Below are 15,286 nucleotides of genomic sequence, written 5' to 3'. Positions count from 1 at the left end.
TATTTTGTAAGGTTTTTATTTTATTTTCATGGCAAAGGAGTCCAAATAACGTGTTCCATTTAAATTCTGCAAGTGTTATTGCCCAGTACTTTCAAAGCTTTTGGGTCTGTGTGTTCATTGCAGTTTTCTGACTGTCATGAGAAAGCAAAGTTCAGTATTTGGAAAGTACCAGAAATAAAAATTTTTACTTCCCTTTCCTGATCATTTTTTTCATTATCTTTACCTGTTATTCTTCTCTTTGTTATTCACCATAGTTAAAAATTATTTATAATGAAAAGAACTTTAACATAAATAATACCATAAAAAAGAATGGTTTGAAGAAAATATGCCGAAATGCTAAGAATGCTCGTATGGATGTAAATTGCAACTATGAGCATTTTGTTCTTTTTGTTTATTTTTGATAAATGTTCATTAATGAGCATATATACATGCATAATAAAGACAATCATTAGGAATTAACTTTATGAAATGTATACCATCCTCTTTCCTTTTACTGGATTTTAACCTAAATAAATCCCAGACTTCTTTTTATTTTACTATTATTGCACATGTACATAAGTATCCAAAGGGAACTGGGAAACATTATTTTAGGAACATAGCTAACTGTATTCATGGTATTTAAAAAGATTATTTGTGAAAATCTCCAGTACTGCTTTATTCCTTTGATGAGCAAAACACTGAGCTAAGCCAAATCACTTTTTAATCAAGCATGTTCAAAGACAACCTGAACCACATGCTGATAACATCAAAAATAAATATTTCAGCTGCTTAAATAAATGCACTTAAAAATCTTTTTTTGGACGTCTCAAAACTGATTTCCATCAGTGAAAATACAAATGTACTGTATCTGAGGCATGTTCATAGTTGTTTATTTTAAGCATGGTGCGTTGTATTGTGCTTTCATCCCGACTTACCTCTGAGCCTTCTGTCTCTCTCTCTCTCTCTCTCTCTCTTTCTCTCTCTCTGCTTCATTTTTATTTCTATTTTTTGTCTCTGCTGAATGTCTATCTCTTTGAAGCCTCCACCTACTTTGAAGTTCAGCCTGGGGTAGCATTTTGTTTTGTAAGCCAAGAACTACTCTGAGAGAGACAATCACAATTATATTATAGTGTGAAGGATTCCTCATTCTAGCATAAATATTTCATGCACATAAACCTTTCCACTCACAGTTCTTTGTTTATCTCAGTATGAAAAAAAGTGTATTATAATGCCTGCCTCCTTTCTCTTATACAGTTCTTCATAGTGAGGAGAAAAGCAAGCACTAGACAGAAATCCTAAAAATGCACTAGAATTAAGACCTGAAAGGCAAAATTTTTGAAGGTTAAAACAACTTGGGCTAACAAAACTGCAATGGAACTACAAAAAAAGTATTAATAGAATTATTCAAAGGTATTCTTTGAAACATTTAAGAAGTCACATTTTCACTAATTGCAGTGAAAGAATAAAAGGATAATTAGTGCTGAGATACGATCTTAAAATTTTTAGTTTTCACTATTTCTTATAATGATCAAAATAACAATCATAAGCCTAATGAACTAAAATATTTTACCGTTTTACACTAGTGAAAATTATCTATGCATTTTAACACTCATTAATTTAACAAATATTTCCCAAGTGCCTATTATATTTGAGGTTATTGAGCTGAGCACTGGGGATACAGTAATGAATGAGATGCAGTTCCTACTCTTGGTGAAATTTTAGGAAGACAAGCAAACCAGTCACTTCAATACAATATGGTAAATGCTACAATGAAATTAGAGTTACATGTGGAAATGAAACCTATCCCAGTTTTAAATATTTGGGAAAGATGATCAGGAGAAGATGGCAAACAGACCACCTCTCTGTGGGGGAAAAAACCAAAAAAACAAAAACAAAAACAAACCAGCATTTATTTAGCAGTGGGCAATAATCCTATATTGAGACAATGTTTATTTCATAAAAATAGGTGAGATAATTATGAATAATGTAGCACTTAAGGTAAGAAAAAAGAAAAGACTAAGAAACAGATGATATTAAGAGGGAATTGCAAAACAAAGATGAAGAATAAAGGAAAGTATTTAAAATTGGATGTAAAGAAAACTCCTCTTAATTCTTCTTTTAAAAATACCCTTCTACAGTCTCCTCAAAAAGTAAAAAATAGAACTACCTTACAACCCACCAATTGCACTACTAGATATTTATCCAAAGGATACAAAAATGCTGATTTGGGGGCGCCTGGGTGGCTCAGTCAGTTGAGCGCCGACTTCGGCTCAGGTCACGATCTCGCGGTCCGTGAGTTCGAGCCCCGCATCGGGCCCCTGTGCTGACAGCTCAGAGCCCGGAGCCTGTTTCAGATTCTGTGTCTCCCTCTCTCTGACCCTCCCCCATTCATGCTCTGTCTCTCTCTGTCTCAAAAATGAATAAAAATGTTAAAAAAAAAATTAAAAAAAAAAATGCTGATTTGAAGAGGCACATGCATCCAAATGGTTATAGCAACACTATCGACAACAGCCAAATTATAGAAAGAGCCCAAATGTCCATTTACTGCTGAATGGAAGAAGAAGATGTGGTAGATAGATAGATAGATGATAGACAGATAGATAGATGGAATATTACTTGGTGATCAAAAAGAAGGAAATCTTACCATATGCAACAATGTGTATTATGCCAAGCAAAATAAGTCAGTCAGAGAAAGACAAATATCATACAATTTCATTCAAATGTGGAATTTAAAAAATGAAACTGATGAACACAGGGGAAGGGAAACAAAAATAAGATAAAAACAGAGAGGACAAACCATACGAGGTTCTTAAATACAGAGAACAAACAGGGTTGTCAGGCATCTCTTAAGGTGGGCATGTCAAAGATTTAAAGACAGCAGGAATATTTATAAATGTTTAAAAGAAGCAGTAAGACTCCCAGATTGTCCCCTCTCTGTGCTTTTAGGTCACTACACCTCAAGTACACTGAAGATAATGATTTTTTTTCCCAAGAGAAACTGAACCTAAATTGTTCCAGAGTTGGAAAACAAGAGCCAAAGTAATTCTGAAGTAAGATATTGAACTTAATTTCTGCGTGGTGATGGGGGGAGAGAAAGAGAGAACTTAGTAAAAATCTCCATACCCAGTGGTGAGCTAAACAGTTCCTGGACCTATCCATCCTCCCATATGCCAGCTGAGACTTACAATTTCAGAGCAGAAGCCTGGAGGATCTTTCTCTAGGAACACTCAACCACTCCACAAAAATTACACAGATCTACCAATCCAATGGACAAATCTGCCCCAACACAAAGAACTTCCCATCTCTTTATTAATGTTTCATCTTGAATATATATTGATCATCAGAGAATGTCAAGGGACAGTCTGAAATATTCAAAACAATGACCAAAACAAACTGTAAAGTGCACTTCAGAAAAAGCTAAGATGGTGCGGGGGTTGGGGGAAAGAAAATATTGAAGGAATCCTGATTTTTCTTTAGTGGGACAAGATTAGGACTTTATAAAAATAGGAATAATCAGAAAACAAAAGAAAAAGTGTTCTTTGAAATTTAAAATAATACCCAAACAAAATAGTCAATAAATGAGTTAGTCAATAAATGAGTTAGTCAATAAATGACATAAAGTAAAAAAAAAAATCCTAGAAAATAGAATTTAAAAGCCAAAAATGACAGTAAATAGAAAAGCAAAAAAAGAAAATTGGAAAACTGATCCAAGATGTTGTACATTCAGCAAGTACCTATTCCAGAAAGAATTCATAAAGAAGAGAATGGGGAGAATATTATCCCCCACTCTGAAGAGTAAAAGATGAAGAGGAATATTTCCCAGAATAAGGAAAATAATCTCTACATAGAAAGGACTAATGGAATATTCAATAAATTAATAAGGGCAGAGGGACTTACACCAACTCATTTAATTATGAAATCTAAGAAAGAAAAAAGAAAGAAAGAAAGAAAGAAAGAAAGAAAGAAAGAAAGAAGGAAGGAAAAAACCTTAACAGCTTCCAGATTTTTTTTAATAAAATTACTTTAAAAGACTGGGAATGGATTACTCAACTACAAAATTAAATGCTAGAAGACAAAGACCATGCCCTCCAGATTCTTTGTGGAAAAAAAAAGATTCTTAATCTTAAATTCTAGAGCCAACCAAAATATCAATCAGGTAAAATAAGGTAAAAATAAGGACTTTTCAAATATTCAAAGACTCAAAAAATTACTTACTTCTTTTTTATCCTTTTTCATGAAGCTTTTGGAGAAATTTCTCTTCAAAATGTGTGACTAAATGAAGAAGAAAAAAACATGAGTCCTGAGAAATTGAGGTCAAGCATGAGAGATATATGAAAGAAATTCCACAGTCAAGGGGAAGCATAGATAGTAATTTGTTCAGATTAGAAGAGGAGGATGGATGGTTTCAAGAGAAAAATCCTACATTAAAAAGAAGTATATGAAAGATTATTTGATAAGTTTAAATAGTAGGAAATCTATTGAGAAACTTTGCAGAACTATTGGAAGGGGTAGAAAACTTAACTCCTGATTCAAAGAAACAAAGTAAATGAAAAGAAGAAAACAATGATTAACTCCAGGAAAAATTTTAAAGTGCAGATAAAGAGCCTACATCTATACCATTTAGCTCAGCAATGAAAAAGGTTTCCAAAGTCATAATAATAATTCTAGCTACGGATTTTAAAAACTGAGTTATAACTATATTGGGTTGATATGTGAATTGTAAGGGGAATGTAAAAGAACTAAACGTTCCATCTTTGCTGAGGGTGCTTCAGGGTGTCTTTAAGAGTCAGTAGCATGGCAGAAGACAGCAAGACCAAAATCATGAACAGACTGCTCCTTTTGACAACCACTTCCCCAACCAGAACCAGATTAGGAACTGCTGCCAGAACCACTGGGACTTTCACCACTGTGAGAAGGCAATGACTGTTAAGGGGGTGGTGATGTCTCCCCGTGCAAATGGTACCTGCGTGTGGACAAGTCCCTCTGCCCCATATCCTGTGTGTCAGCCTGGACCACCACAGGGCAGAAGGCAAGTTTCCTGCGAAGATCTGAACAGGGTGGTGAAGGAGGACCTGAGTACATGGTGATTCCAACTCTGGGATCCTGAATCATGGCCTAGCCAATGATAAATACTCATTGGAAAAGTGAAAAAAAAAAAAAAAAAAAAAAGGAAAGGAAAAAAAAAGAAAAGAAAAGAAAAAAAGAAAAGAAGAAAAAAGAACTAGAGGTTTTACCTACTTTAACATAAAGTAAATATAAAATATCTAAAAATAACACACCAAAAGCTATCAATGCTTTGAAAGGATTTAGGAATATGTAAGCAAACACCACAAAGCAGTTTATTTTTTTAATTTTTTTTCAAAGTAGTTTAAAAGTTCAAAATAATTGCCTTTAAGTAGTAACAAGAGCAAGGAAACTGAAAGGAGGTGACATCTGGTTTTATTTGTTAAAACTTTTTAAAATTATGTGTCTATGTTATTTGGATAATAGTAAAAAATGTTCAGTATCATAACAATGTTAAAGGATATTTAACATGGTTGACCATATAGCTATACACAGAGAGTGGAAAACAACACAGCTAACCACCCTATTTTCAACCGGCCCATCATCTGTTAGTGAATCACCAGCAATTTAATTCCATAAACACGTTTTCTCATCAAGTTTCCCATCTCAGCCACAAGCATAAATCCAAATTGTTTAGGAGTTTTCAATCTGGTAAATGTTGACAGAAGTCTCAGGATAGTTCTATAAGATATTTATTAGTAAAACAAGGAAGAAACATATGTCCATTTCTTTTGAGGGTATTACATAACATATGTCTTACTGGTATATTTGTCAATGATGAACCATCAATAAGAATGTTCTTTTTCCTTATTAGTGATATTCCTACACTGCTAAGGGATCTGCTGATCAACCTGCCAGACAAAATACTCCAAATATTTTACATTCATTTCTAGTTAAGTTTATTTTTTAAAGTTAGTATATGCCTGGGGCATCTGGGTGGCTCAGTCAGCTAAGCATCAGCTTAGGTCATGATCTCACAGCTCAAACTCATGGTTCCTGAGTTTGTAAGTTCAAGGCCCACATCACCATCTGGCTCTCTGCTGTCAGCACAGAGCCCGCCTAAGATCCTCTCTCCCTCCCGTATGTGCACACGCAGGCGCTCTCTTGCTCTCTCTCTCAAAATAAACATTTAAAAAAATAGTAAAATAAAAGTTAGTATATGCCCAAACCTCAAGCAAATCAGTTACATATTATTATTTCTTTTAATCACTATAATCTTGTGAGATAAACATTCTACCAGAGGCTCAAAGGTTATATAACCATCCATGGTAACTCAGTTGGCTTGGAACACAGCCTGGTTGTTCTGCCACTTGCTCAGAAGATGGTAGCAATCTTTTTCTAATCAGTATTTAATGTTATAAGGTTTCCAAATATTTGTTGGGTAATCTAGATCTGTACTTTAATGTCAACAGAGATTAAATGTTCCTTTTACTCAGAAGATTTATTAAATCTGATTTGATATATTTAGTCTGTTTATGCCTCTGTTTACCAACACATTCAGATCTAAAGAAGCAAGAACATGGCTAAAGGAATATTCAGTTTTTAATAGAGTTCAAAACTAGTTTCTATCCGCTAAAGTATCTAGAGGAACATAGAGTGATGTCTGCAGCTTACTCTGAAAATCAGATGGATTGGTGAAAATTTTTTAAAAAAACATAGCTATATACAGGATAAAACAAGTCTAGTAAATGTTGATTGTAGAAGAACAGATGTTTACTGTAAAAGTGTTTTAGCCTTTCTATTTTATATTTGAAAACTTTCATAATAAAATATTGGAGAAAAAACTAATAATTTAGATCACACTATCTAACAGAAATATAATGGGAGCTACAAATTTGAGTCACAAATATATTTTCACATTTTCTGTAGCCATATTAAAAAATGAGAAAAATAAACAGGTAAAATTAATGTTAATAACATGTTATTTAACTTAATGCATCCAAATATTATTTTTAACATGTAATCAACAAAATGTTATTAATGAAAAATTTAACATTCTTTTCATAGTAAGTCTTCAAAATCTAGTGTGTATTTTCAACTTAAAGCACATCTCAATTTAGGGTAACCACATTTTTTACATGCTAAATACATATGACCGCTGGCTACTTTATTACCAGTGCAGATCTCCAGATAAATACACTTGCTATCATGTTTATAAATTTATGTTAAGCACCTGCATAAAGCAAATACAGGAAAACAGAAACATAATTTCACAGGAGAATTATAATGTAATTAATTGTGACCATTTTGAAGTAAATCTCTTGGATAAAAAAAAATGTACCTAAAAGTTTTATATGTTTCAAAACATATATTCTAATAAGATTCTTCTGCTTATTCTTGAGAGTAAGAAATAATCTATTTGACAAGTGAATATGGACTTTTACATCACATTTTTAAAAACTACAATTCTTGCTTCCCTCTACTCGTCTTTCTTTTCCATAATTATATAAATAATAGTGCACCTAAACAGTGAAATAATAGTGGGAAAAACCCACCTTTTTTCCAAATCATAAAAAATAGTTTGCAAAAAAAAAAAAGGGAAAGAAATATTTTTGCTAGATTTGTGGCATTTTTTTCAATATTTTCATTGTTTTTCTCTTCTAAACCTCTGCTGTAATAACATACTTTTTAATACTAATATTCAGCACACCCCAGAAATAAAATTAGGAAGACAAATACTGACACTGTATTAGATGATACAATTTCTCTGTTGTTTAAGACCAGTAGCTTTCTGGAAAAGTTGGAATTTCTGATTAGAAATAACTCAACCATTGATCTTCCTCTAGAGCATGAGACTATTACCCAAAATCTTAACAATCATCAAAATAAAAAATCTCTTCTGCAATACATCTAAAGGGAAAATTTTAATGAAGGGTTTTTATCCCATAATTCCTTAATGGTTTAAAGCAAATATGATTATAGTTCCCAAATTTCTCACTAACTGAGAAATATCAATCTTGAAATAGATTAGATTAATATGATATACTAAGATTAATATGATTTAACCAATTAAATGGGCTTTATAGATAGAAATGCATTAGGAGACCAAGTACATCTCCATTAGATCTGAAGCTAAAGGCAGACTCTATCCAGTTGACTGGATGCTAGGGTACAAAGGCCCAGCATTTGGGACAAGTCTGAGGTGCCATCTCAGCTCCAGAGTTCCCTGAAACATCATTTCTTGTCTCTGCACACAGTGCAAGCTCTCCCTCTGTCCAAACCTGCTTTCTTCACTCTCTTCTGAGAGCACTTTCCAATAAACTTACTGCATACAAATGTTCCTCTCAGACTAATTCTGGCCAATGAGCTGTGAGCTTATGTGGTAAGTCATTTCCACCCTAGACATTTAACCATATGAGTGCATTCTTCAGTCTCTCTTTTCCTTCTGCTGACACCTCACATATCACCTGTTCCAAATTATATAGCTACAGGCAGTGAGACCTAGTCAGGTGGTGGCTGTATGGAAGAGAACTTCTCTCAACCTTGCCTCCTATTGACCTATAATAGATAAGCAATGGTGAGAGACAAACAAACCGTTATGTTATTCTGCAAAGCCTAGCCTCTCTTGACTAATATAGTGTCCATAAACATCCCTTCTCTTTGGGGTAATATAATTTCTTGAGAATAAATGAAAGTCAATAAATTTCATGGGATGAATTTCTTTACATAGAATGAACCCAGAACTTCAATGCTATTCATGTTGATCACTAAGAAAACATTCCCCCACCACATTCTTACCTTTCTTTTCTTACTTTTGAGTTTTCAAAATATTATAGTGAAAAATGTTTGGAATTTTTTTCTTTAAATTTGGTAATTCCAGATTTAATGAACTTTAGTAAGAAAAAAAATGGAGATATACTACCTTGTAGAGTGATAATGAGGATGAGATAATGTATTTGAAAATCACTAGTACATTGTAGACAATAAACCTTAGTTTCCTTTTTGTCTTCCTTTCCGGTAATAAAAAAAAATGTCAGTTAAATTTAGCATCACTTAAGTTTTACCAACTTGATAGGGTGTTTCCACATGGATAATCTCAAAAGAAAGATCCTCTGAAATTCAGAGTAAATAAAGCAATTAGTCCCGGACACCAAGGGCATGGTTTATTTCACAAGTGAGTAAACAGTGTCTGGGTTCTGCTATTTATAAGTAGAAGTTCAGACTGAGATTTGCAAGTAAAATTAATTGTAATTTTCAATTATTTCCTCCCCATTTTTTTTCTCTTATTGTGAAGTAATTCAAATTCTTTACCTTTTACCCTGTTGTAGAATACTTCTGCATTTAGACCAATAGGTTGATGGTTTAGAATTGGTTTTGAGCAAGAGTTGCAAACTGAAATGATAATGAGGGCAAGAAAGACAATGAGTAAAGTGAGTCAGGTTTAAGAAATAAAGAAAATTAATACATGGTTCTCTAAGTTATCTTTAACTTTAAATGGCTCCCAACATCCAGATCACAGTCTTTAAATACCAATCCTCACTCAAAGGAGCCAGGATTCCTGAAGTCTATGTCTGGGCTAAAAATGTACATGATGAGATTGGAACAGTTTGTCCAACAAGTAACAAAGGAATTTTCAAAGTTCACTAGGGTGAATCCAAATGAAGTCAAAGATAGAAAAATATAAGCATCAGTAAGGACAATACCTCCTATGGATTGAGACACAAGAAATATGTTTAAATACATGAGCCCATAATACTAAAAAAATACAAATTAGTCTCAAATGGAGGATGCCGATTATTTTGAGAAACTCATAAATAGAAGAAAATAATCAAACATTTATTCAGCCTTTCCTGTAAGAACTGTGCCACTAGGTAAACAAATAATAAACAAGAGAATGTTTTTCTTAATAGAAGTATTTCAGGTATTAAATAAGGACAGGATAGTTTAATGAGACCATCAACATTTTGCAACCTTTCATGAATTGCTGGATCTAGGCATTGGACACTAACATTAATAAGAGAGAGATCCTGACATTATATGCCTCCTGATAGAAGATACCACTGCCAATGAAATACTATTTCCAAAAAATTCAATCCAGTTTACAATAAATACAGACAATAGAGGAACATGTTAAATTTTATCATGGTAAATGAGCAAATTTTTGACTGTGAGAAACTACAAAACAATCAACCAGGTTTATTGAACAAATAAGTGACCAGAAGAAAGAGACAAAGGGGTGGGGGGGATTGAGAGAAAGAAAAAAAACAGACAGATACAGAGACTGAGAGAAGCTATAAATTAGAAGGTATTTTAAAGACATCAGTCAATTACCTTGTATATACCTTATTTTAATCCTGATTTAAACAACGTGTAACGTACATGCATGAGGCCATTGGAAATTTTAACACACTGGATATTTTGCATAAATAGTTATTGTTAATGTTTAGGTGTGACTATATTATGATTATGTGATTGTTTACATAAGTGTTCCTATCTTTTATTGTTACATGCCGAAACACAGAGAAAATCCTAGGATGTCAGAGATTTTCTTTTAAATAATACAGTGGAGGGAAGGAGGTGGGATATAGATGAAACAAGATGGGACTTGAGTAACGAGTAATGACAGTTAAAGCCATGAAATAGGGTCATGGGGATTACCTATATCTACTTTCCTATATGTTTGAAATGTTTTATAACAGAAGCCTTTTAAAATTGAAAAAAAAAACTACAGAATGGATTTAAGAAATATCTTAGTTTTGTCTTAATTCTACTGTACGCAAAACAACAAAATTAGTCTGATGGTAAAAGGCAACCATCTCCTATCCGCAGGATTGGGACACTAGGGGCTGGTGGGGATAGAAGAGTGCATGGCCATTGCAAGAGGAGTGACCCAGCACAAGGTTTATCCATGCTATGTCTGGCAGCAAGGTTGATAATGCTAGATTTCTGATGTTTTCACAAAAGCTGTAAATCTAGTATGTGTTGGTGTTAAGTGTTGGCAACTAATGCAAATATCTTTAAATCACTCTGTGGTTAAGTACTACATGGATCAAACAAAACATGACATTTTGCAACCTCTGGTTTACAAGGAAGCATCACAAAGTGCCTTAACAACAGGCTTCCTTATCACCGAAGGGGAGTCACAGGTTATAAAACACCAGCACCTAAGTCTCATGGACTACTGCCAGGAACCCCACGTTTGGTCTATAAGCCATTGATTCACCCCGTTGTGCCATGTGCAATTTCTCTTTCTGTGCCCAGTCTTTCCAGATTGAACCTTTGGCTGGAATGATTGCTTGACTTTCAACTCCAGATTCCCTCCTGCACGCATTAGTCAGATCTTCAGAGTCTCAGGATACAACCTAGCACCACTTTCAGCAAAACCTCCATAAACCCCCATCTCTGTCCAGTATCACAAGCACCCTGCCTGTCCAGAAGGCCTGTTTGGTAAGAGGTTGCTTTATAGTTATCCTAAATATTAATTAATGTGACTTTACTAAACACAAAACACGTGTTTTCCTCATTCTCATTCAAGGCCAGCTTTCTTCTGGCCTGCACTAAACACCAAACCTCTTTAGATAGTTACATGCTATTTGTTTATAATCCATACTCAGTTGGAAAATCGCTATCCGGCTGAGTATAAACAATTCTAATAATTGACCACCAAAACGACCTAGCCACTTCCTCTGCATCCGCATGTACAAATAGTGATGTAATAAGCTCTCAAATATCTTCTCATTAGTACTTACAACTTGTTTGCTGTTCTTGAGACTGGATATAGTCATATAAATGTTGACTTTAGTTAGATTTAATTTGTCTAAATGTTGTTTTTTGTAATAAAACTCAGTGTACAGATGTTAGATGCTTAGAATGTCACTAAGAAAAATAGATACATTTACAGTGGTAGAGATATCTACTACCAGCATGTTCTGAAATATAGCCCAGTTTATTAATATAGAATTTAATGGAACTACTTCTCTACTTCCCTACAAGCTGCTTCTTCACCATTCTTCATTCCTCACCCTTGCCAGGTTTAGGTCAAGCACAAACCCACAATTTTATGTATTGGAATAGTTGGGGCAGAAAACTGAGATAATGAGTTTGGTCAACATCTTTAGTATTTTAAATATTTTAATACCTTAATAGATATAAATAAAATATCGTACATAAAATCGTACATCGTACATAAAATATCTTCTACTTATGTTAAAATGGCATTTAAATTACCTATATCTATTATTGCCTCAACAATAAAATTAAAAGAAAATGTTTAAAACTTGCTTAACTCATAAATCATTTATCTACTGGTGGTCCTTCCTCTAATCTCCAGAGCCTAGCTATGAGGCCCCAGTGCTCTCTGACCGCCTGATGTTGGAGCAGGTATGGCAGTGTCTAGCAAACCCTAAACAAAAAAGTCTTAGTTTGGGGTGCCTGGGTGGCTCAGTCGGTTGAGCGTGTGACTTCGGCTCAGGTCGTGATCACAGTTTGTGAGTTCAAGCGCCATGTCGGGCTCTCTGCTGACCCCTTGGAACCTGGAGCCTGTTTCGGATTCTGTGTCTCCCTCTCTCTCTCTGCCCCTCCTCTGCTCATGTGCTGTTTCTGTCTCTCAGTAAGAAATAAACATTAAAAAAATAATAATAAAAATAAACAAATAAAGAATCTTAGTTCATGTCCCACTTAGAATTGGTTTTCATAGGCCATTTTTTTCTCTTCATTAAATACCTTTTTTTAAACACTGTAAAAAAAAATCGAAACATAACTGCAGGACAAGATTAGTGGAAGATCCATTAACAAAAGTTTGGGATGTGTGTATGAGGAAGTATATGTGTACTGCTATAATTACTTTGTAACTTGTGTTGCTTGTTTTCCTGTTTTTCTGAAAAAAAAATCAATTTCTCCTTATTTTGTTACATAATGCTAGAAAAGTCTGTACTTAAAAAATCTCTAGAACTGTAGCAATTTAACCATCCTTACATTTAAATTAAACATTTATTGGATCATGTACTCAAAGTAGTCAAAAAGAGAGAGAGAGTATCTAATACAAAATAGAATGTGTTAGAAAAGAACTAAAATGGAGCATTTTAGATTCCACTAGGGAGTTCTAAAAAGATAGGGAGTTAGCTATTTTCTATATATTAAAAAGACTCAGGGGCACCTTGGTGGCTCAGTCAGTTAAGCGACTGACTCTTGATTTTGGCTCAGGTTATGATCTCATGGTTCGTGAGTTCGAACCCCACATTGATCTCTGCACTGACAGCACAGAGCCTGCTTGAGGTTCTCTGTCTCCCTCTCTCTCTCATCTTTCCTCTCTCCCTCTCTCTCTCTGTCTTTCTCAAAAATAAATAAACTTTTTTAAAAAAGACTCAGAAATATATATTTATTTATAAAGGCGTAGTTTAAGCAAACTAAAATGCTTCTTTTGGCAAGAATCACATACTTTATTATGAGAGCATGATTTATCTCATGCTGAATGAAAGTTATAAATGCCTTTAATTATTTAAAAAAGGGAAAATAGGGGCACCTGGCTGGCTGAGTTGGTAGAGCAAGCAACTCTTGATCTCAGGGTTTGAGTCCCACACTGAGTGTGGAGCCTTCTTAAAAAAATTTTTTTAATTAAATAATAAAATTAAATTAAAATTAAATAAAATAAAGAAAGAAAATGCATCATTATTACCTATATTATACAACTTAATCAATTGGCAACGCTTTAAGAGACTGGGTTTAGTAGTCACATTGTTAAGCATTATAGATAAAGTCTAAAGACCTTTTTTAAATTTTATTTTATAGATTAAAACTATGTCTGAGAAGCTTAGTTGACTTATCCAAGATAACACAGATTTTTTTTTCTTATAGCTGAACTGATATTAAAACTGAGCTTTTGTTGTGCCTGGGTGGCTCAATTGATTGTCTGACTTCGGCTCAGGTCATGATCTGACTGTTCGTGGGTCCAAGGCCCACATCTGGCTTTGTGCTGACAGCATGGAGCTTGCTTCAGAATCTCTGTCTCCTTTACTCTCTGTCCTTCTTTTTCTTGTGCTCTTTCTCCAAGAATAAATAAACACTTAATTTTTTTTTTTTTAATCTTAGCTTTTGTGGGTCACCTGGGTGGCTCAGTCAGTTGAGCGTCTGATTCATGTTTGGGACTCAGGTCATGATCCCAGGGTTGTGGAATCGAGCCCTGTGTAATGTTCCGTGCTGGGTGTGGATCCTGTCTGAGATTCTCTCTCCCTCTATTTCTGCCCCTCTCTCTCACTCTATTAAGTTAAGTTAAATTAAATTAAATTAAATTAAATTAACTTTTAAAAAAAAGACTGGAAGATTTTTCAAAAAATAATAAAACTCAGCTTTTATAAGTTATGCTACAGTAGCACACAAACTCTCCCACATCTCTGGATTATACTAACAAAGGTTTACTCCTCATTCACTTTGGTTGGCTGCTATTTTACAATATGTGTCTGCTCGTTCTAAGACCTAGCTTGAAGAAGCCTTATTTGGAGTGTGCCATTTTTCAGGTAGAGGAAAAAAAAAGGTTTTACAGAATTATATAATGCCTCTTAAAGCTTTTGCTCAGATGTGACATATGTCATTTCCACTCACATTCTATTACCATATATTTTGTTACTTACATGGCAAACCTGACTCAGTGGGGTAGAGGTGTATAGTCTTCTTACAAGGAGCTTAGCTCAGAAGTAGAAACAATTACATCATTTACAACAACAGATCCTCGATCCCCAGAAGTGCACACTCTCTCAATAAGCAGTGGGCCTCTCCATTTCTTGGAGTCATGAATACAGTGGCTCCTGAGGGCTCACTGGCTACCATGTCAGATCTGACTTCTTTATTTTTGAGACAGAGAGAGACAGAGCATGAGCAGGGGAGGGGCAGAGAGAGAAGGAGACACAGAATCCGAAACAGGCTCCAGGCTCTGAGCTGTCAGCCCAGAGCCCGATGCAGGGCTCGAACTCACGGACCGCGAGATCATGACCTGAGCCGAAGTCGGGCAGACGCCCAACTGACTGAGCCACCCAGGAGCCCCTGACTTCTAATTTTTAAGGCAGAATGAAGATCTTATTGAAAACATTAAGACTGACTACCGTTTCCTCTGAAGCTAAAAAAACTAAAATTACTAAAAGGAATAGATTAACTCTAAGCTAGCACTTCTCTTCTATAGACTCATAAGAAAGAAGTTGCTTTTTTCTTTTTTTTTTTTTTTTTTTTATTTATTTATTTATTTTTGGGACAGAGAGAGACAGAGCATGAACGGGGGAGGGGCAGGGAGAGAGAGGGAGACACAGAATCGGAA

The 15,286-nt window shown here is 34.5% G+C and overlaps 1 pseudogene; it reads left to right on the top strand.

The window, feature by feature from the left end:
- The first annotated feature begins 4,773 nt into the window (after positions 1-4,773).
- Positions 4,774-5,031, top strand: LOC132666484 (cytochrome c oxidase subunit 6B1 pseudogene; annotated as a pseudogene).
- The last annotated feature ends 10,255 nt before the right edge of the window (positions 5,032-15,286 follow it).

The sequence above is a fragment of the Panthera onca genome, chromosome B2, assembly GCF_046562875.1.
Source record: "Panthera onca isolate mPanOnc1 chromosome B2, mPanOnc1 haplotype 2, whole genome shotgun sequence".
Taxonomy (NCBI): domain Eukaryota; kingdom Metazoa; phylum Chordata; class Mammalia; order Carnivora; family Felidae; genus Panthera; species Panthera onca.
This window is presented reverse-complemented; position numbering and strand designations above follow the sequence as displayed.